This window comes from Oreochromis aureus, linkage group 3 (assembly GCF_013358895.1).
Source record: "Oreochromis aureus strain Israel breed Guangdong linkage group 3, ZZ_aureus, whole genome shotgun sequence".
Classification (NCBI taxonomy): domain Eukaryota; kingdom Metazoa; phylum Chordata; class Actinopteri; order Cichliformes; family Cichlidae; genus Oreochromis; species Oreochromis aureus.
Window position 1 is genome coordinate 29,051,499 of NC_052944.1, and position 24,747 is coordinate 29,076,245.

General features: G+C 43.3%; 2 protein-coding genes across 2 annotated transcripts in view; both read left to right on the top strand.

Moving 5' to 3' along the window:
* Positions 1 to 16,964, top strand: part of LOC120439143 (Fc receptor-like protein 5) — a 51,824-nt gene extending 34,860 nt beyond the window's left edge. The window contains exon 7 of the mRNA XM_039609891.1: positions 16,890 to 16,964. The gene's annotated coding sequence lies outside the window, so the exon portion shown is untranslated. The remainder of the gene's footprint in view (positions 1 to 16,889) is intronic.
* Positions 1 to 24,747, top strand: part of LOC120439145 (low affinity immunoglobulin gamma Fc region receptor II-like) — a 97,031-nt gene that overhangs the window by 16,410 nt on the left and 55,874 nt on the right. The window lies entirely within an intron of this gene.

Consider the following 24,747-nt stretch of genomic DNA (forward strand, 5'->3'; position numbering starts at 1 on the left):
AAGCACAGTGGAAGTTTCACTTTGATCTCTGTGTGGACGGTACATGTTTATGATTTATCTGTACTGAAATAATAGTAATTGCTACATGTAAGCATGCATAACATTTCCCCCGTTGAAAAGCAACTGCCCTCAAAAGTCTCTGCATTGACATGCTGTAAATGCTCATATATCTCTCAGTTACATGTGTCTGTGTTCTTAGATCCCTTCTGTTGAACTTCTCTGTAATAATGATTGATAAAGAGAGAAGCTCAGCTGTCAACTGATCACCACCTGATGGTGAGTTGGATCAGATGGTGGGAAAGGATGCTAGACAGACCTGATACACCAAACTGTGAAGTGAGTGTGTGCTGGGGGCAAGGTCTTCAATTCTCCCCTCCAGCACAGTTTCGACAGCATAGTGTTTTGATAGGGAGACTGGGGACACTGGGTTCAAACAGCTTGTGATCTGCATCAGCACTGCTGCACTAAATTGTGGCTGCAAAGTGGTTGGTGCCTCTCGTGATGGTAATCCACGAACCAAAAGGTGGACACCTGAGGTGCAGGGAGCCATCAAGTTGAAGTGGTGGGTGAAGCCGTGGGACGCAGGAAACAAGTGATAGGTACCAACGGGCCAAATGGTGTGTGGCTCTGGAAGTAGCTGAAGCAAAAACAATGAGGCTAGAGAACGAGACTTACTGTCATCCCCAAAGTGATTCTGGAAAACCCCTCAGTCAACTCAGGAGGAAATAGCGGTGCTCTACTTACACAATGTATAGTCAAGGTTCTGCTCACTTAAACTGAGTTGACCAGTAAAAAGAATACTTCTACCTCTGCAGTAGCTCTGTTTTGAGCTCTGACAACAAATTTGCTAAATTATTATTTGTTTTAGGAAACAAAAAGGAACAACAAAACAAACAAACTATACATTAGAATAAAAATGTATTCAAGGAACATGTGTTGGTAACCGATCAGAGTTAATTCAGTATATTGCAGGTAATACATCACAACATCTTCTAATGGGGTGTTATACATGTAATTAAACAGTTTGGAAAGAGGGCTGGACTTTGGTTTTGTAGAAGTATACAATTTACATAAGTATACATATGTTTACAGTTTATTTCTTTAGTTTTAAGAAGGATTTAATTCAAAACATTTGTAAATTAAATACTAGAAATGCATACTTTACATTTCCACATGGAAGAGTTACATAAACTTGATCCACAACATGTAGTTTTTAAAACAAACCTTTTTTTATTGCAGCTTTTAAATAACTTTTTTTCACATCACATATTTGGATTTTCTTTCCTATTTTTTGACCTTTAGTCAGACACTCAGGTCTAATCTGTACGTTTATGTCCAAGTAAGACAAAGATTTGTTTTCAGATTAAATGTGTTATTGCTTAATGTTACTTTGATATGCCGTCAGATAATAAATGTAACTGTGAATGTAAATGTTGTCTTTAGATTTCATCTTAAGGTTTAGCTTCAGTTCAGCCACACAGTGAGTCATTTCCTGTGTTTGGGGTCAAAGCCAAATTTAAAACATATTTCCAGCACAAAGTGAGATCATTTAAATATCTCTTCTGAGGCCGAGTGAGCTTTTTCACCGCATGATAATCTTTAATCTAACAGTCAAATACATTATATATGTTTTTATGAAGTATGGAGGAAGGATGTTAACATATTTCCTGTTGTAAACAATCAAAAGCAAAAACTACAAAGATACAAAACTCTAATGAAGGTGACACTTAGAGTTAGAAACCCTGTGACCATTTAAACGGCAATAAAAATGCACCTGTGATTTCCATAATCCAATGGGCATTAAATACATAAATAAAACATGCTGCGAATCAGAGCTTTCTCAGTTTCATACCTGCCACCTCTGTCTGATGGTCGGCATCACAACATAAAAAACATAAAAAAAAAGGAGTGAGAGAGAATGAGATACATCAGACTAACAGTTACTTAAAAAGAAAAATAAATAAATTCCGGCTCAGACAGTACAAAGGGCACTACATAAAAACAACACATATAATTGCAAAAGTAAAGTCTTCTAAACAAAAAAAAAAAGATTTGGCATATATTGGATTTATAGATGGTACCATCTATGGATATACAAAACCTGACAGAAGAGGAACATTGCAGCTTAAAATTGTTTCACTTCAAAAATGACGTGAGAGTTTTCAAAGAAGAAAAAGGGAAAAAGTGTGACCTGACTTCCTGACTTGAAGCAAAACAACACATTTGTATATTATAGAGGAAGACGTGAAACACAACATGTGAAAGAAGCTGATATTTGTTTGCAATGGACAGGAAATGTAATCATGTCAAGCAACTGCTGTAGTCAAAGCTACAGGTACTGTTTGAGGTTAGTGTAACAGCGAAAGAAGCACAGATCACATCACATCTGAGTGGATCAGAGTCAGTGAGGATGGCAAACTTTGCTCTGCATGACGGGGTTATTCTGTAAGTACATTTCTGTCGTTGTTTGAATGGCACCGATTTTGATAATTCATTCAGTCAAGTTTTAAGACATTCATTTGTTAATTTATTTTAATCTCCCAGTGTGTTTAAATTAATTTTCAGAGGTAAAAACACATTTAATTTAGTTCCAGCAGTGTGAATGCAGGTGGAGAGGAGTTTGGTTTTACTGTTTAGATTTATGGATATTTATTGTCTTTCATTCATATATTTGTGTGCTTGGAGGTTTGTAAATATTTATTAAAATTATAAATTGTAAATAATGTATCTTTATATGTGAGAAGACAAATGTTTGATAATACTGACGGTTTATGACAAACAGTATTTAACAGGTAAAATAAAATAAATGTTCTTCACACTTAAAACAAGTCTTGGACTTGTGATCTCCTCATTTCATCTTTAGCCGATCAGTCAGCTCACATATGTGTAATGAAACTTAGTCTCTGTCTGTTATTGGTCAGTTTAGTCTGTGTTACAGGGCTTTTCATAAAAATCTGACAAACATGGTCAGACCTTGTTAAGTTTTAATTTCTGTGTAAAAGAAAAGAAGCAGTAGTTAAAACCTCATTCTTTCCTTCACAGTTTTGCTTCACTCTCTCTCTTTCCAGAAAGTTGTAGAAGTTTTCAGACGTGTCACTGCTGGATGTGAGGATGGGAGCCACTTTGCTCTGTGAGCTGGGCCTATTCTGTGAGTACATCACTGACTTCTATTGTTTGATTCATACTGATCCATAAACATGTTTTAGTAAGAAGAACAGAGCATCAGTCATTTGTACCATTTCAGGTCATGTGATCAAAGATTTTTAGTGCACTGACTCAGATCAGAGTGAAGCTGGTTTAGTTTATCTAAGAAAAGTTTTTTTCCTCCATCAGTGATAATTTGATGCATTTTGCATTGTAATATAAAATGTAACCAATCATACTAGACACTGATAAGACTCCAAGGATTTTAAGGAGCTTGGTAAGAAAGTAACTGGTGTTTAAACCCTAATGGCATTTGTCCCTTAAGAAGATCATAAACTGACTATTTATTCTATTTACATGCCTCAGTAAATGAGGAACTATGGAATGCCAGGACTGCCAAAATGTTAAATAATTAATTAAATGTGTCAGTAATTAATAATGATTTAAATAATTCATTAAATACATATTTATGACATATTTAATTTATTAATTATCAAGACATTTAATTAATTATGCATTTATTTCACATTTTAATTAATTATTTCATGATGTATTTATTTATTTTATTTTGGTAGTCCTGGCCCTAGGGGGGTCAGGACTGGCTAAATTAATTAATCAAATACACGATTAAATAATATCGGGCGCCCAGTCTCACAGCAAAGTGTGTGATAGTCCCTCTAAGGAGCTTGGAAAGAAAAGCGTCTGGACTTCTTTAATTTTCCGTGAAGACGTTAAAGAACTCCAGACGCTTTTCTTTCCAAACTCCTTAGACTACGATGACCTGGATGACTGAAAACCTTCACAGATGTGTGACAGACCCGCTCGACCCGCAGACAAAGCGTGGGTCCCAATACACAACTGTCATAAACCCCGCCGATTGTCACCTCTCAGAGGTTCAATAGAGACTTCATTTACTGAGGTTATATCTATTGAGTCTTTATTTCCTGATGTTTGTATGTGCCATACTTGTTTCATTCACCAATTCTGAATTATAACTAATGTTAAAGACATGTTTAAGGGGGAGATAGAGCAAAGAAAATCCAGTTAACATCAGATCTTTGTGCTTTTTGTTCAATAATCAGCATGACCTGTGTATAAACGCATAAACTTTATTAAATGAGATAACGTTGGTGTTTCCGTCATGTAGTAACCATTAGGTTTAACTGTACAAAGCTTGTTAGACACTATGGAACACGTACAGACCTTACACTGTTCGACTACTATTTTTATTGTGAATATTGATAAAGAGGGCAAACTGGAAGCCCACTTTGCTGCCCCGGAGCCCTGTACACCACAGAGCGAGGTCAGCATATCCAGGATATTTTCTAGCACACATCCTGCTCACCTGTCAGCTGTTTAACACCTGCTGCTTATTCAAGAAACGCCCACGTTACCTGGTGATATTCACAGTTTAACTTGGGCAGCTGCAGTTCGATATAACGTAATGTCGGCACAATATTGTGCACACGATAAGTAAATTAGTTTTGGGCTTTTTTTCCTGAGCTCAAGGCTGCTGGAGCTTGTGTTTCCCTCAGAGTGACTGACCTGGGTTACAGACGACAAACACGATTTAAACAGAGAGCAATGCACACCTAGAAAACTACAGAGCACTTTATCAGCGGCTGATATCCAGTCACTGGCACACAGCTTTAAAACCTCCACTGAGTTTTAGCTCTCAGTGGTTAAACACTGGACTTAATTCACTCAGGTTCTGTCTGTTGGGTCATGTTTACTTCACTGTTTTATTTACAACTGAGCAAATTAGTTTGGCTCAGATTAAAGTTACAATTCACAACTGCATAGTTTTACTGAAGTCACACTGCAGCACGTTATGTTAACCCAGGGTTAACAGTGTCGGTAGTATCAAACTAATAAAACGGTCATATGAATCTAATTCACGGGTCATATTGATATTCTAGGGCCAGGACTGCCAAAATGAAATAAATAAACACACCATGAAATATTTAATTAAATGTGTCAAAAAATAATTAAATGTGTCGATAATTAGTTAATTAAATACATATTTATAAATTCAAATTTTAATTAATTAATGACACATTAAATTAATTATTTAACAGTGTATTTAATTAATTCATTTTGGCAGTCCTGGCACTCCAAAGCTATAAAAGGAGGATGATGTGCGAAGTGAACACACACACACCTGATTATGACCCTTCACTTGATATGTGACTAAGGTGTTAGTGGTGACGCGTGCACTGGCCGCTTCCTTACATGTTGCTCCCAGCCTTGTCGCTGCCGGTTTTCTGTAGTGTGTGTTTTGTGTTTGCCTCTGTTAACAAAGCCCAAACCTTTGACACTGACTGGGGCTGTCTCTGGTGTTACCTCCTTACATCCTGGTAACAGCCACATTTGAGTGTCTTTAGTTTGATAATGTCTGAAGTTTCTGTCTTTATTGTAGTGCTCTGTACGCTCCTCTGCACTGGACACGCTCAAGGTGACTGAACAGTTTTCACTTTTTTAATTTTTTTATTTTAATTTATTTGTCAAATATTCATTTTAAAATACTGCATAAATCTTAATTACCATTTACTTGTTTTATATTTATTTATTATTCAATATATGAACAGTGTATGAACATACAGTCACAGATTGTGTTTGTGCATAAAAGTGTTTCAGATTGTTAACTTTGTGGTTGTGTTGGATTCTAGATGCTGTGCTAACTATTGAACCCAACTGGTCCAGTTTTTTCATCGGAGAGTTTGTTACCTTCAAATGTGACATGAAAGAAGGAGAAGACACTGACTGGGAATACAAACACATCAGAGATGGTCGAGAATTTATCCGCTACAATCCACACAAAGAGCACACATTAGAAATTAAATATTCAAGTGACAGTGGTGAATATCAGTGCTCTGGTCGCTGGAAGGGATCATATTATACAAAGATCAGTAATACTGTCTCTGTAACTGTATTAGGTAAGTCCTCAGTGACCAATAATGTGATGATTCATGTTTATAAAATTTATTTGAATCATAAAATTCTGAGTACATTTAATGAATGTTGTCACTGAAACTTGTTGTTTTCTGATGCATTGAAACTTGAAACTTTAACAAGGACTACTGCATTTTACTGGGTACTTTGCTCATAGTATACACAGTATTACAATACTCACAGACTGTCATTTATTATTACTTCATGTGTGTATTTTAAAATATAACAAGAATAACTGTGGATTAAATTAATTTTAAATAAGGAGAAGAAGAAACATCAAAAGCTTCATAAAATTTAAGGTGATGATGTTTCTGTTATCTAAACCTGAAACTAGGCAGATCCCTCTGAGCCCATCATTGTTTCCTTCAACAGTGAACTGCATTAGTTTATATCCAGTGTGACTTCTTCAGGCCAGAGATTGGACAAACATTTATACTGTGATTATTTAGAGATCTACAACCTGAATTACTGCAGCTCTGCCACCATGTTGAGACAGAAAAACGGCAAACATTTAAATTGTCTTAAACTGCAAGGAAAGAAAAAAACAATATAATGAAAACATTTGTAGATTTTATTTTGTTGGAATTTGAGTCACCTGAAAAAATCTTTTAAAATTTGGGATTTTTTTTTAACCTTTATAATGGATCAGGTGTACAGTCGTGGCCAAAAGTTTTGAGAATTATATAAATATTGGAAATTGGAAAAGTTGCTGCCTAAGTTTTTATAATAGCAATTTGCATACACTCCAGAATGTTATGAAGAGTGATCAGATGAACTGCATAGTGCTTCTTTGCCATGAAAATTGTCATGGCTGTGTGCAGGCAGGCAGGAAGAGAGGACCCGAAATGCAGGACTCACGGAAGCAGAAGTAACTCAAAATACACAGCTTTATTGCTGGTACAAAACAGAACAGGAAAACACTAACTAAACTAGGGAAACAGAATAACTAGGGAGGTTGACAGGCTGGCGAACAGAACACACAGAAGAAGTGAGGGTGAACAGGCGTTAACGACGCCGACACCGAGTAGGGGAAGACACAGACACTAAATACAAGAGGCGAACGGAGCGAAGAGGAAACAGCTGGGAGACACGGCTGACGCTGATTACACTGACGAGACAGGGAGCACAAAGCTGAACACACTGACATAGGACACAGACCTACAAAATAAAACAGGAAGCACATGACAGACAGAGACACAGACTCATAAGTAGGCATAAAGACATCATGGACAGACAGAAGAAGACTAAGCACAGGCAACCTAAACTAAACATGAGGGCAAGATAACGAAACCCAAACCAGAAATAATAATAATAATCATCATCATCATCATCATCATCATCATCATCATCATCATCATCGGATAGCTTAAAGAAACAATACAATCACAATCAAAACAGCATCACCCGAGAATAAGAACTAATCCATAATGCAGAAATAAACCAAAACCTAAAGGAACTCAAAATGCTGGGTCGAACCGACCCAGGACCGTGACAGTACCCCCTCAAGGGCTGGCCCCAGACAGCCCAACAGAAACAGACCAAAAAAAGAAAACGACCCGACCAGGGCGGGCGGTGGGGGTCAGGGACGGAGGGACAGAGTCCAAACACAAACCAAAAACCCAGGCGGTCAAGAAACACAGATCTAACAAACAGTTCGGGAGGCCGACCCGAGGCCGACCGCACAGGAGGCCAAAACAGTTCAGTTCGGAGGCCGACCGTGTGAAAGGCAGCGGTAGCGGGCAGGTCTGAAGGCGAGCCACGCAGGTAGGCAGTGGCGAGGGACAGTTCAGGGGCCGACCGTGCGGGTGGCAACGGCGGCGGCGAAAAGCAGTTCAGGGGCTGACCGTGCGGGCGGCAACGGCAGCGAGAAAGCAGTTCAGGGGGCCGACCGTGCGGATGGCAACGGCGGCGGCAATTCAAGTCCGGAGGCCGGCCACGCGGAAGGCGGTGACGGCGTTCAGGAGGTCGTCCACAGTGGCGAAGATGCCCAAGAAGCCGCCTGGCAGATGACCGACGATGTTGAGGCGGCAGTTGGGGACCTGAAGGCTGCGTGGCCCCCGCAGCACCAGGCGAGGCGGAGGCTGGACCAGAAGAGGCAGCTGATGCGAGAGCCGGACCAGACGACGATGAAGCCGGACCAGACGACGACGACGGCGTGGGCGAAGCTGAAGCCGGACCGGACGACGGCGTGGTTGATGCAGCAGATGAGGAGACGGCTGCTGCTGATGCAGCAGATGAGGAGACGGCTGCTGCTGATGCAGCAGATGAGGAGACGGCTGCTGCTGATGCAGCAGATGAGGAGACGGCTGCTGCTGATGCAGCAGATGAGGAGACGGCTGCTGCTGATGCAGCAGATGAGGAGACGGAGGCTGGACCAGACGAGGATGAGGAGACGGAGGCTGGACCAGACGAGGATGAGGAGACGGAGGCTGGACCAGACGAGGATGAGGAGACGGAGGCTGGACCAGACGAGGATGAGGACACGGAGGCTGGACCAGACGAGGATGAGGACACGGAGGCTGGACCAGACGAGATGAGGACACGGAGGCTGGACCAGACGAGGATGAGGACACGGAGGCTGGACCAGACGAGGATGAGGACACGGAGGCTGGACCAGACGAGGATGAGGACACGGAGGCTGGACCAGACGAGGATGAGGACACGGAGGCTGGACCAGACGAGGATGAGGACACGGAGGCTGGACCAGACGAGGATGAGGACACGGGAGGCTGGACCAGACGAGATGAGGACACGGAGGCTGGACCAGGCGAGGATGAGGACACGGAGGCTGGACCAGACGAGGATGAGGACACGGAGGCTGCAGCTGGCGTGGATGATGAGGCTGCAGCTGGCGTGGATGATGAGGCTGCAGCTGGCGTGGATGATGAGGCTGCAGCTGGCGTGGATGATGAGGCTGCAGCTGGCGTGGATGATGAGGCTGCAGCTGGCGTGGATGATGAGGCTGCAGCTGGCGTGGATGATGAGGCTGCAGCTGGCGTGGATGATGAGGCTGCAGCTGGCGTGGATGATGAGGCTGCAGCTGGCGTGGATGATGAGGCTGCAGCTGGCGTGGATGATGAGGCTGCAGCTGGCGTGGATGATGAGGCTGCAGCTGGCGTGGATGATGAGGCTGCAGCTGGCGTGGATGATGAGGCTGCAGCTGGCGTGGATGATGAGGCTGCAGCTGGCGTGGATGATGAGGCTGCAGCTGGCGTGGATGATGAGGCTGCAGCTGGCGTGGATGATGAGGCTGCAGCTGGCGTGGATGATGAGGCTGCAGCTGGCGACGGCGTGGAAGCCGGAGGCGCTGCAGCTGGCGACGGCGTGGAAGCCGGAGACGGAGGCGCTGCAGCAGGCGAGGATGGTGAGGCTGCAGCTGGCGGCGGCGTGGAAGCCGGAGACGCTGCAGGCGGCGACGGCGTGGAAGCCGGAGGTGGAGGCGCTGCAGCTGGTGAGGATGGTGAGGCTGCAGCTGGCGGCGGCGTAGAAGCCGGAGGCGGTGGTGCTGCAGGCCGGAGCGGTCCCTTGGACCCTCCAGCAGAGACATGAAACGAAGGCCGGAGCGGTCCCTCGGGCCCTCCAGCGGAGACATGAAACAAAGGCCGGAGCGGTCCCTCGGACCCTCCAGCGGAGACGGGTTGCTGAACGGGCCCCTCGGACCCTCCAGCGGAGACATGAGACGAAGGCCGGAGCGGTCCCTCGGACCCTCCAGCGGAGACGGGTTGCTGAACGGCCCCCTCGGACCTCCAGCGGAGACATGAGACGGCGTCGGAGCGGTCCCTCGGACCCTCCAGCGGAGACATGAGACGAAGGCCGGAGCGGTCCTCGGACCCTCCAGCGGAGACGGGTTGCTGAACGGGCCCCTCGGACCCTCCAGCGGAGACATGAGACGAAGGCCGGAGCGGTCCCTCGGACCCTCCAGCGGAGACGGGTTGCTGAACGGGCCCCTCGGACCCTCCAGCGGAGACATGAGACGAAGGCCGGAGCGGTCCCTCGGACCCTCCAGCGGAGACGGGTTGCTGAACGGGCCCCGGACCTCCAGCGGAGACATGAGGCGAGGCGGAGCGGTCCCTCGGACCCTCCAGCGGAGACGGGTTGCTGAACGGGCCCCCCGGACCCTCCAGCGGAGACATGAGACGAAGGCCGGAGCGGTCCCTCGGACCCTCCAGGGGAGACGGGTTGCTGAACGGGCCCCTCGGACCCTCCAGCGGAGAAGGCAGGTGGCGGCATGGAAGCCGCGGAGTGCGGGACGAACTCATCTGAGCTTCCAGCAAGTGTTGCTGTAGAGCCAGAGGGTATAGGGACCCCTGGCTGAATGTGTAGAGGACCAGGTGAGCTAATGTGTCGCTGACTAGGGGACTGAGCGGCTACCGGGACCTGGGCTAATGGTTCAGGTGGGAGCTTGGCTGCTAACGGTGGTGAAGCAGGTGACTGCACTGGGGAAGGCTGAACTGCAGGTGACTGCACTGGGGCCTGGACTACTGGGGACACAGGTGACACTGGGAGCTGGGCAGCTAAGTGAGCTACTGGGAGCTGGGCAGCTAAGTGAGCTACTGGGAGCTGGGCAGCTAAGTGAGCTACTGGGAGCTGGGCAGCTAAGTGAGCTACTGGGAGCTGGGCAGCTAAGTGAGCTACTGGGAGCTGGGCAGCTAAGTGAGCTACTGGGAGCTGGGCAGCTAAGTGAGCTACTGGGAGCTGGGCAGCTAAGTGAGCTACTGGGAGCTGGGCAGCTAAGTGAGCTACTGGGAGCTGGGCAGCTAAGTGAGCTACTGGGAGCTGGGCAGCTAAGTGAGCTACTGGGAGCTGGGCAGCTAAGTGAGCTACTGGGAGCTGGGCAGCTAAGTGAGCTACTGGGAGCTGGGCAGCTAAGTGAGCTACTGGGAGCTGGGCAGCTAAGTGAGCTACTGGGAGCTGGGCAGCTAAGTGAGCTACTGGGAGCTGGGCAGCTAAGTGAGCTACTGGGAGCTGGGCAGCTAAGTGAGCTACTGGGAGCTGGGCAGCTAAGTGAGCTACTGGGAGCTGGGCAGCTAAGTGAGCTACTGGGAGCTGGGCAGCTAAGTGAGCTACTGGGAGCTGGGCAGCTAAGTGAGCTACTGGGAGCTGGGCAGCTAAGTGAGCTACTGGGAGCTGGGCAGCTAAGTGAGCTACTGGGAGCTGGGCAGCTAAGTGAGCTACTGGGAGCTGGGCAGCTAAGTGAGCTACTGGGAGCTGGGCAGCTAAGTGAGCTACTGGGAGCTGGGCAGCTAAGTGAGCTACTGGGAGCTGGGCAGCTAAGTGAGCTACTGGGAGCTGGGCAGCTAAGTGAGCTACTGGGAGCTGGGCAGCTAAGTGAGCTACTGGGAGCTGGGCAGCTAAGTGAGCTACTGGGAGCTGGGCAGCTAAGTGAGCTACTGGGAGCTGGGCAGCTAAGTGAGCTACTGGGAGCTGGGCAGCTAAGTGAGCTACTGGGAGCTGGGCAGCTAAGTGAGCTACTGGGAGCTGGGCAGCTAAGTGAGCTACTGGGAGCTGGGCAGCTAAGTGAGCTACTGGAGGCTGGGCAGCTAAGTGAGCTACTGGAGGCTGGGCAGCTAAGTGAGCTACTACAGACGAGGGTGGAGGTGTGAGGGGTTGAGGATGGTGAGGGTGCAGTTTCATCCTTAAAGGCGGATCGAGTGATTTGGCAACAAATAATGATGGAAAAGGTCGCTGGTGCCGCGAATACCAAGAGGCGAGGGCCTCCAGGAGGGCAGCTGAATCTTCTTTCCTGGACTGCCCATATTAAATAGTTCGAGCAGAGTCTCGCTCTCAGACCTGTGATTATTTGTTTTAACCTTTTTATGTCCATAAAACTGACGGTCAAAGTTGTGGATGACAATAAGTGATCAAAAAACACTACCTGAATAAGTCTCTTGGGATTGTCTGCAGCGTGGATTACGCTTCGGCAGAAATCCTTCAACTGCTTGAGCATTTCCTCCTTCGTGGCAAAACCTGAGTCCGCTGGGTCCATCTTGTGGTCGCGTCGTTCTGTCATGGCTGTGTGCAGGCAGGCAGGAAGAGAGGACCCGAAATGCAGGACTCACGGAAGCAGAAGTAACTCAAAATACACAGCTTTATTGCTGGTACAAAACAGAACAGGAAAACACTAACTAAACTAGGGAAACAGAATAACTAGGGAGGTTGACAGGCTGGCGAACAGAACACACAGAAGAAGTGAGGGTGAACAGACGTTAACGACGCGACACCGAGTAGGGGAAGACACAGACACTAAATACAAGAGGCGAACGGAGCGAAGAGGAAACAGCTGGGAGACACGGCTGACGCTGATTACACTGACGAGACAGGGAGCACAAAGCTGAACACACTGACATAGGACACAGACCTACAAAATAAAACAGGAAGCACATGACAGACAGAGACACAGACTCATAAGTAGGCATAAAGACATCATGGACAGACAGAGAAGACTAAGCACAGGCAACCTAAACTAAACATGAGGGCAAGATAACGAAACCCAAACCAGAAATAATAATAATCATCATCATCATCATCATCATCGTCATCATCATCATCATCATCGGATAGCTTAAAGAAACAATACAATCACAATCAAAACAGCATCACCCGAGAATAAGAACTAATCCATAATGCAGAAATAAACCAAAACCTAAGGAACTCAAAATGCTGGGTCGAACCGACCCAGGACCGTGACAAAAATTAACTTAATCCCCCAAAAAACTTTCCACTGCATTTCATTGCTGTCATTAAAGGACCTGCTGAGACCATTTCAGTAATCGTCTTGTTAACTCAGGTGAGAATGTTGACGAGCAAAAGGCTGGAGATCATTATGTCAGGCTGATTGGGTTGGAATGGCAGACTTGACATGTTAAAAGGAGGGTGATGCTTGAAATCATTGTTCTTCCATTGTTAACCATGGTGACCTGCAAAGAAACCCGTGCAGCCATCATTGCGTTGCATAAAAATGGCTTCACCGGCAAGGATATTGTGGCTACTAAGATTGCACCTAAATCAACAATTTATAGGATCATCAAGAACTTCAAGGAAAGAGGTTCAATTCTTGTTAAGAAGGCTTCACGGCGTCCAAGAACGTCCAGCAAGCGCCAGGATTGTCTCCTAAAGAGGATTCAGCTGCGGGATCGGAGTGCCACCAGTGCAGAGCTTGCTCAGGAATGGCAGCAGGCAGGTGTGAGTGCATCTGCACGCACAGTGAGGCGAAGACTGTTGGAAGATGGCCTGGTGTCAAGAAGGGCAGCAAAGAAGCCACTTCTTGCCAAAAAAAACATCAGGGACAGATTGATCTTCTGCAGAAAGTATGGTGAATGGACTGCTGAGGACTGGGGCAAAGTCATATTCTCAGATGAAGCCTCTTTCCAATTGTTTGGGGCATCTGGAAAAAGGCTTGTCCGGAGAAGAAAAGGTGAGCACTACCATCAGTCCTGTGTCATGCCAACAGTAAAGCATCCTGAGACCATTCATGTGTGGGGTTGCTTCTCATCCAGGGAAGTGGGCTCACTCACAATTTTGTCCCAAAAACACAGCCATGAATAAAGAATGGTACCAAAACATCCTCCAACAGCAACTTCTTCCAACAATCCAACAACAGTTTGGTGAAGAACAATACATTTTCCAGCACGATGGAGCACCGTGCCATAAGGCAAAAGTGATAACTAAGTGGCTCGGGGAACAAAGCATTGAAATTTTGGGTCCATGGCCTGGAAACTCCCCAGATCTTAATCTCATTGAGAACTTGTGGTCAATCCTCAACAGGTGGACAAACAAAAACTCACTAATTCTGACAAACTCCAAGAAGTGATTATGGCAGAATGGGTTGCTATCAGTCAGGATTTGGCCCAGAAGTTGATTGAGAGCATGCCAGTCGAATTGCAGAGGTCCTGAAAAAGAAGGGCCAACACTGCAAATACCGACTCTTTGCATAAATGTCATGTAATTGTCGATAAAAGCCTTTGAAACGTATGAAGTGCTTGTTATTATATTTCACTACATCACAGAAACAACTGAAACAAAGATCTAAAAGCAGTTTAGCAGCAAACTTTCTGAAAACTAATATTTGTGTCATTCTCAAAACTTTTGGCCACGAGTGTACATTGTCTTCCCTTCTTTTTCATAACAGCAGATAAACCCAGGGCCACACTGAAAGCAGGAACAACAATCATACCAGTAGGGGGCAGTGTGACACTGACCTGCTCTGTGCAGAGCTCTGATGGATGGGAATATGAGTGGTTCAGACGAACCCAAACAACCCCTGAAGTTCAAATCAGAGATCAACAAAACAGAGATATCAGAGTATCTCAAGGAGGAATCTACAGCTGCAGAGGAACAAGAGGAAACCCAGTTTACTACACTGCTAGAAGTGATGATGTCACCATTGAGATAACCTGTGAGTTCAGTCATTTAGTTTGAAATATACATTCACTCATGATTATTAAACAAACAATGTTAAGTTTTCTGTGTTGATTTCATGTTTCTATTTGTATGTCAATTGTTAATATGTGTAAACAGTTCCCAATAAAGTTGTTGTAAAACAACAACCCAACTGGCCTCAGATATTCAGAGATGAGACGATCACTCTGACATGTGAGGTGCAGGAAGGAGGTGAAACCACTGGGGAGTGGGAGTGGGAGTATGAATGGAGAGGACCCAGGACACCCACACAGTGGACACACAATAATTATTGGACAGTTTGACATCACTTTGTGTCATGAACTTTCACCTGGTATAGTGACGGCAATGCTACTCTGCTGCTACAGCACCTGAGGACAATACTTACAGAAATAAACAGAAATACTGCTACTACTACTACTAATAATAATAATAATAAAAATAACAATAATAATAATAATTTCCAACAATTAGCAACAAATCTACAATATTTATAAGAAAGAATAAATCATTCTGGCCTGCGATCTCAGAAAGCACTGCCATTTGTTAAAATAAAAGAGACACATGACCGGGTCTAATACAAAAACCAAGGATGACCAATCAGATTTGGAGCTTTAGTGAAAATATTCAGGGTTGGAGCCACACCAGCTTCATGTCAAAAAGATATCAGGGCAAAGCGGCAGATGGAGGAGAATCGAGGGAAGAAAAGAAAAACATCAAAATAATGTTACTGTTGCTATGACTACTATCCTCACCACCACCAGTCACCTACAGCAGGAGGCTAGCATACTGAGGTTGCCTTTGATAGTGCAAAATGTTTCATCAACATTGTTGTGTTTGTTGGGGCGAAAACTTACACACATACAGTACAGCACTTCAGTCTCACTGCTAGAGATCAAAGATTTATGTAAATTTGACAAGCTGAACTCATTCTGTACAGGAGACACTGCACGAGATTGACTGACAATGGTCTACAGCCAATCACCACGCAGAACACAATGCACTGTAAAAAATAAATAAATAAAAAATTAAAAAGCATTAAAACTGCACAAAAAATATCCGTGAAACAGAGGGGCGCGAAAGTTGACCCACGTTAAAGCGAGGGACCACTGTACCATACAATAGAATAGAATAAAATAAAATACTGTATACAATAGAATGGAAATGCTATATACAACTGAGTAAAATACAATGTTTTCAGAAAAGAGAATTGTACTTAGTGTTATTGCACATGTGTGGATGTGTGTGTTTGGTCAGCTGCCAAGTCTTTGTTGTGGAGTCTGACAGCAGCAGGAAGGAAACACCTGCGGAGTCTCTCTGTCCCACATCGTGGGTGGGATAACAACTATAAAAAAAATAAAGACCTGAGACATGGGAAATGCAGTTTGTGATAAGCAGGAAAAACGCAGATGAACCAACAGGGAACAAAGGGAAACACACAACATATACAGTGGGTAACGAGGGAATACAGGGAGGCACAGGTGAACCTAATCTGACGAGATGAGACAGCGAGGAAGCAAAACAGAATACGCTGACGCAGGACATGGGACTGTCAAAGTAAAACAGGAAATACATGAAAATAGAGACAAGGAACACTAGACGTAACACAAGGAGCACGAGAGGCACAGTGACAAAACCTGAGGGCTAAAGAATAACAAAGGGAACTAGTAATACAAAAGGCAAAACCATGAAAAACCACAAAATAACAGAATCTTAAAGAATCAAAAACCTAAACACAGAGTCAACAGACAATGACAAATTACTTTTTAAATACAGCAAAGAAAATATAAAAGTTTCACATTGTCACTCAAAATGAGTGTAAAGTTTATTGTTTATGTTCACCATTTCCATCTAGTTGTTTAAATTATTTAGATTCAGTCATTTATTTGTTTGTTCTTTTTCTAAACTGAACTGCAGATAAACCAAAGGCCAAACTGAGAGCTGATAACACAGCTGTTCCAGTAGGGGGCAGTGTGACCCTGACCTGCTCTGTGAACCCATCATCATCATCTGGATGGAAATACTACTGGTACAGAGATGAGAAATCCTCTGAAGCCCTGACCACACAAGATGCAGTTTTCCACTCAAATGGACAAATCAGTGTCTCACAGGAAGGACTCTACAGGTGCAGAGGAGGAAGAGGAAACCCAGTTTACTACACAGAGTACAGCCAAGAAGTTCAGATTAACAAAACTGGTGAGTTTGTTAGGACATTTTAAGAGACTGGGCTTGTGTCGATGTGTTCACTGTGGGGAGTCAAGTCATTTAAACACAGCAGGAGTTGACTCAGAATCTAGTCAAGGAAAACAGATGAACTGGATCTTTTATAAAGTTATGTTATGAAATATTAAACATAAAAAAGTTGATTAATAATTAATTTTTGTTTGTTGTCACAGTAACTGTGTCAGGAGCTGACAGCTCTTCATCTCCTGTGTGGTTGATTGTTCGACTGGTTTGTGGAGTCTCTCTCATTATTATTCTCCTGCTCTTGTTGTACCTCTGCAGACAGTTTAAGTGTAAGAGCCTCTTCTTTTCATTCTGTGTTAGAGAGTTTATTTACTACATACATTTTAATTATTCAAACATATACATTTATTCTGATCTCATGCCACAAAATACAAATGGAACAATTTACATCACAAACATGTAATAACATTTGTCTCTTTCACAGATTTGTGCTTCACCAGGTTGGTAAAATACTTTTTATTATTATTTTAAACAAACATCAGTTCACTTTTGAGTTTATTGTTTTTATTTCATGTTTCAGGTCGATCCAGTCTGAGAGTCACAGTCCGGGCTCCTCCACAAATCATGGAGTCAACCAGAATGAAACTCATGAATACAACTCTCTTCATCCTGGTCAGCACTTAAACCGATCTTATACACATCGAGGGCCGTTCAGAGTTTAGTGTAAGTTTGTCTGCTTCATATACAGAATGATATTGTTATTGTAGTATGGTATTGTCCATCTATATGTCCCCAAACTAAACAGTTTTCTCTTATGTTTTTACTCTCTCAGTAATTCTGCTGCCATGCAGGCTGATTTATTCTTCACATTATTAAATGTCTTCAGCTCATAATATCTTTACATGTTGGAAATCACTTTGTCTTTTTGTGCTTGTCTTACAGGTCAGTGAGGAGAGCTGTAGCAGCAAAGCCAAGAAGAAGCTTTTTATGAAGCCACTCTTGCTCCTCTGCTCCCCAAATATCAGACATGCTCAGCTTTATGTACAGTTACAATATTAAATCATAATATCATGTACAGTACTTACTTATAGCAAAAAGTATATGGAGGTATATTCATATTTGAGTTCTGTGCTTTATAGTCAGGTATTTCTTATATTCATTCTTAAAACCTTTGTTTAAAGACTTTTTTAAGAGCAGTGAGAACAAAGTTTGAAATATGTGATCTTTAGTATCTGATAGCACGACTCACATTAGGACGTACTGGTGTGGACAACAACAGTTATCTTTACTGTATTGGTCTAAATTGATACAAATGATATGATCGGTACTGTATGAATTTAAATTCAATAAATATGTTTCATTTATTTTCTGTTTTTTTTCTATTTTATAATTTTCTACATGTGTAGTTAGAAGGTAGAGAGTAAAATCTCTTTTTAAATTTGAATATTATAAGTTGATTTTGGTTCAGTGTATAAGATTATTTCCACACTAACAACACAACAAGAGGTTAACAGGAGCTTCCACTACACACTGTAAAATGTAATATTGTGTTTAATTAAAAATATTAAATAGGCTGAACTCAATTTTTATCAATTTGTTATTAGAACTCAATTTAAATAAGTTACCAGTACTTTTTATGCAAAAACGCTGATAAACTCCATTTATTTGAGTTGTCTTAACTTAGAAAAACTAAGTAAGCTGGAAGTTTTGCTTCTCAGTGCGGAAGGATGAAAGATGTGTTTGAAAATGCCACGTCACTACCGTCCTCCTCCTCTCGGATCAGTCCGCATGTTCACGGTGCATTTTTATGGAACATGTTGAGCAAACCTGGAGAAACGCCAGCTCAAGATATTATTGTTGTCATTGCTGTGGATCTTTACCTGATACACTGACTTGGTGAGTAAATGTTTACTCTTATTCAAACTGATTGTGTTCACACCGAATGCGATAGAGGCGAGCGAAATATGGCAAGCCATTAGTGCCAAAATTCGCCACTTTTCTAACCTGTTTGGTTAAGAAATGACGTAAAAAACGCCGTTTAATTATTCAAAATGCCGAAAAAAGGGCGTTCTGTTTCGACAAAACGCCGCTTTTTCCGACTCACATGGCGCCCTGACGCACCATCCGAGTGACGTAAAAGCGGCGTTCAAAGACAGATGGAAATGCCGTTTTTCCACCACTCGGCAGAAAACGCCGTTCAAAGATGTATAAAACGGCGTTTTTACGGCGTTCTGTGCCAGCTGTAACGGCGTTTAAAACGGCGTTTATTGAAATTATGCAGGGCACTCCCCATGGTTCCCTCATCCAATTACTTTCAACTCATTTCACCCGATCAAAGAAGAGGAAGCGCAGACCACACTAATGCATCACCGATTCACCTTGCTGCTAAGTGATTGCCTATTCGGTACCATTGCTTGTCACAGTATTGACTTGCATTATAATCCCACTATGCATTTTGATGTGTTTAAAGCATGATCAAGCAAACAAACGACAGAATACTTTTTCTGAAACCTTAACTGTGGTACCGGTTATGGCAGCTAACAGGTAATGAGCAGAGCTAGCTCTGCTCATTTCTGAGCTTCTTTCTTTACTTCTCTTAACCTTTAACTTATGTCTTAGCAATCACATTCTGCCGTCATGCATTACCGCTCCGTGCTAGTTATGTTGACTTTTCTCTTCTTTTGTCTTCTCTTTTTTCACCCGTATTTAGACACTCGGCGCATGGCTCCTTTGTTTACGTTAGGGATCAGCTGTTAGCGCTGCGCCCTGCAGCTGCGCTACCGGCAGACAGACCCTATGTCCCCAGTGAGGGAAGAGACGGGGGTGATGTCTCCCGAGAATTACACCTTACACTCCATCTCTCCTTCCTGTAATCACTGTAAACGTGAGATCGCTCCCTGATATGATTGAGGAGCTAATGACGCTAACCCGGTCACAGTGGCAGTACCCCGACACTGCCCGGTACTCCCTCGGTGAGTAGGCTGCCCGGCTTCCAGCTGCTGCGGCTGGACAAGACGAGAGACAGCGGTGAGAGGAAAGGAGGGGAGCTGGCAGTGTTTGTTAAAGACAGTTGTGGTATCCCTGGGCACATTGCTGTGAAAGAACAACTCTGCAACAGAGACATTGAGCTATTAGCCGTTAGCATCCGTGGAGGCAGCCTGTGACTCTCTGTGGTCCGCAGACTGCAAACGCAATCTCCGAGAGCTCTTCTTCTAATATCAGGGGACTTTAATCATGTCTCGCTGGACTCCACACTGCCCACCTTCATCCAGTATGTGACCTGCCCCACCGTAGGCAATAAAACATTGTACTTAATGTATGCCAATGAAAAAGTGGCATACAGTTCATCATCTCCCCCTGCCCAGGGAAGATCTGATCGTAACCTAGTGCTCCTTGTCTCTGTGTGCAGCCCTTAGTGTGCACGGAGCCACCAATCACCCACGCAGTGCAGAGATGGTCTGCGGAGGGCATATAAATAAATAATAAAAGCAAATAAATGACAGTATGCTTTTTCTGAAAAAAACGGAGACCTTAACTTTTATTAAAATACCATTTTACTCAGTTTAAAGTAATACCACTGTATAATAGCCTTCAAATTTAATAATGTTAACAGTATCTCAGGAGTATTTTTGCCCTTTCAACATGCATTAAAGAAGTAGATATGTAGTTTTGAATCGGATCTGTATGTACGTTTTCTGAAAAAGTGTAAATAAATAATCTCAAGAACATGAAATAATTGTTTCCCATGTAAACTGGAGATGTCCTTGTCAATGTCATCAGAGTACTCTGGATGTCTTACATGAATTTGAAACATAAAACCAGAGAGTGGCACATGACAGCGTTGCACATAACATAACTAGTTTACCTGTATGACATGAAGTAATTAAAAAAAAGAATCCATGTAACTTGGTTATGGCTTCTTTCTCATAACTGTCGGCTGCAGTGTGCATTATCTTGACAAAAGTATAAGATACTGAACCCGCTGATATGATGTGGTGGAGGAATACAAATACCTGGACACCCACATATATACATTTGCTGAACTGGAAGATCAAAACAGAGGCTGTACACAAGAAGTGGATGGGGAGGCTGTTTTTTCTGAGCAAGTTTGTGTATGCACCAAAATGTTAATGACAGGTGTTCTGTCAGTTCAGGTGAGTGCAGTGCACTTTGATGTGTTCTTCTTGGATCAGGAGAGCAAGCTCTGTGATTGGCCGCATTTCGGAAGCTGTGGTGGAGAGGAAGTGAGTGAACAAACTGCCATGCATCAATGATATTCCTCTCAATCCACCTCATCAGGCACCTCTCTAAAAGTGTGACTCAGGTCTGTTGCTCCAAAGGATACAGGAAATGCACTGATTTCCATGACAGAATCATGTCTGTTTAATGCTCCATGATGATAACTTTCCTGTGAGCGTTTGAAGATCACTGACATCATGGCTTTTAGCCTCATTGTTTCTGCAAAGAGATTTCTCCAGTCACTGAATCTTTTGATAAAATATATTTTTATGCCTCTAGAGGATGGAATATTTTAAGTCTTTACAACTTTACACTTGGGAACATTATTCTGAAATTGTTGCACAATTTGTTAATGGAGTTTTTTTGCAGATTGATCAACCTCTGCCCATATTTCCTCCAGAGCAACTCTGCTTCTCTAAGACGCTCTTTTAATATCTAATCATGTAACTGACCTGTTACTTTTAAAATATCCCTGCAGCTGTTTCTTTTTAGTACCACTTTTTCCAGCCTTCTCTTGCCCCATCCCAGCTGTTTTGAAACATATTGCTGCCATCAAATTAAAATGGACTTATTTTTAACGACATAGTCTCGGTGTAAACATTTGACATGTTTTCTATGTTCTACTGTGAATAAACTTTGCCTTTGACATTTGCAAATCACTGCTTGCTCTTTTTTTATTCACATTTTACACTGGAGTCCAGTATTTTCAGAACTATGTTTGTACAAAGCATAATCTGTACAAAGCAAAACATAATCTGCTCGCTGTGAACTGTCACAACATCAAACACACGCTAAACCACTTTATATCTACTACACTATACTGAGCCACTTCGAGACCTACTATACAGTTTTTTATTTTTTAATTATGTACTGTCACTGCTTTATAGTTGTATTTATCAATATCAACAGCTGTAACTTTTAGATTAATCAAGTTGACTTTATCGAGATTCAGCTTCAGTTGTAAACTTTCCACTTCACAACTTCCATCTTATACACTTTAAAAATCACTCAACATTTTTTATTGTCAGTGTCACACAGCTCGTTCTTGTATCTCCACTACTCAATGGTACATAGTAAACACGTATTATAACTTTTCACATTATATGTATCCAGTCACCTAGATATTTTGAAGTCTTTCCACTTGCTGCTATTATGTTTCAGTCAATAATTGAACTGTCTCAGTGATATGTGGAGTCCAGAAAGTATATTAAGCCAGTGTTGAGTTCAATACCATGACTCCCTCTGGTGCCACTTAGTGGATTAAATAGTTCTACCACTTGCTCCATCATCGGTCCGTCCAGAGTCAATTCAATGTCTGGCACAGTAATCCTCTCTGGCCAGTCGACCAGCAGTCCCAGCTCATCTGTACCATGAGCACCACCACCACCAGAATCAGTACCTAAGACCTGAGCAGCAGTGATCTCACTCTCAGTGGCTGTCACACTACCATCAGCTGTCCCACCAATAGTCCCATCAGCAGCAGCTGCTCTAGTCTGAAAGATGTCCTGCATGGCAGTTGAGGCTCGGCCCTGTTGCTCGAGGCTGCCTTGGACAAAAATCTGTAATGGGCTCAAGTGTCTCTCTGTCCGCAAGCCATGATTGTTCCACTGTTGAGTGAAGTCTTTCAAATCTCTGTTGATCCTTGGGAGATAGATGTAATGGAGAGCCCAAAGGTGCATTTCATTGTCAATGTCAATGATGCCTTCCTCCTCCAGGTGGTGAAATAAATCACAGTAGACATTGGTCATTCCTTGCCACAGATCACCTCAGAGCCTCTCAATTCTCTGATAATGGGTACTCCTTACTCTTAGGGCGCTTCCACGATCAAAGCCTCTGAAAATGTTCATCATCAGGCAGACAGCATTGTTTTCCCCTCTCTGTCTGTCCGGACCCTCGGGGTACACCATAGGATACCACGGCTCTGATGAAACTTGATAAAACGGTACTGCTATGGTTGTTGTTTGAGGCATGAAGGAAGACCATAAGACGACTGTATCCATCAATAGCCCCATGAATGACTATCCTCCACCTAAAACCGTGGTCCATAAGAAGAAAAATATTATTTCTGCTTTGTTATTGAAACAATGGAAAACACACTCTTAATTGATTTACATGGCACTATTACATGTCAAGTTTGAATTTTTCTCTGTATGTTGCTTGTGTTGTCTGTGTTCTCTCATCTTCCCCTTTAAACATAACCAGTTGTGTTAGAGGACTGCCCATCCCAGGGCCTGGCTCTAGTGGACGTGTCTTATTGTTCAACAATTATATTTGATGTAATGCTGAATTTCACTTTGGTCAAAATAAGTGTTCAATAAATCAGTGTGGTTGGTTACCGTATCAGCTTGTGATTTCCATCAATGTGCCACAATGAGTTTGGACCTGCAACCTGATATGTTCTTCGTTCTGGTCTCCGCAAAACTGCTCTAAGGGCAGCTGCTCCAGGATTCATCCGTAACATGCTTGCTCGAACCCTCCTTCGCTGTACACGTAGTCCACGTACTTGCAGGGAGGCTCTGACAGCCTCAGGACCAATTTGTTCATTGCCAGCAACAATGTCCTGCACATGTTCATCCAAGGCACTGTCAGTCAGTTCCGCATACATTGATGCACGGGTGAAATGATACTGTCTGAAATCAGACAAAAAAAACCATGATTATTTTATCACTACCATAACAACACACTTCATTACTTGACTAGTGGTGCACATTCAAATTAACTTATTTTTACAAATTCACAATACCATTTAATTTGAATAAACAGTGAGTGTGTGTCACAAAGAACTGAAAGTCACACTGGTTTCAAAAGTCACTGACCGCAGACGTCTTCGAATTGTACGAAGTGAAACATTCAAAATATCAGCCATCTGAAGTGCAGTGAATCCACATGACTTCAGGAATGAAAGCTGTTCCCGAGTGATAAGGTAAAGGGGTCTACCTCTACCTCTGTTGAAAACCACTGGTGCCTGGTATCCAAAACAGCCTGAAAATATATAAGCGTTTGGTGTATTTGGAAAATAGGTTAAGACAGAGTCATAATTTATTTCACACTTTTGATGAGTCAAGGGATCGACACAATATGTGCTTACCTTGTTGGCCATGCTGAGTAGACAGTTCGACCTCCTGAATCAATTCAGTCGAGTCACGCAGAAGTTGATCTGCTGCAGTTACATTGATCAGTCTTCCTCTTGCCCACTGAAGGCTTCTCTGCATTGTCTCCAACCTCAAAGATATCAAAAAAATACTTCTTAATTCATGTTATATTTTCAGGCCATATTCCCCTTAAACATTTTAAATGTTAAATGTTTTCGATCTTGCTTTGATTATACCTCCTTAACGCTAACTGTAGCACATCTGGCCCAACATCGTCCATCAGCAGCTGCTGTGTACAGTCATTAAGAATGTTCTTGCACCTTGAGATGAAAATCCTCCAGGCCATACTTTGTAATGGTCTGGTTGAGTCACAACTATTTTTCCACAGTGCCTGCTCTACTTCATCACTCCACCGAGGATCACCACCTGAGACAAATCAAGCCAGCTGTATTTAAGACCACCGTTCACAACCAGTCTTTGCCATATTATCTGTTAACCTATGTTAGTTACTGGCTTCATGTTGCTCAAAGCTCTAGTACTTACCTCTCTGTTCATGTCTTCTTAGTTACTTCCTGGACAACCTTTCACACTCGCAATAGCCTCACTCCCCTGGACACGGATCTCCATTTGCTCCTCAACAGCTGACAACCTCTCACTCTTTTTTATCCATTCGTGCATTACTCCACCTGCAAACAAGTAAGACTGTTCAGACTGCCTATTTGGATCTTTTCTGAAC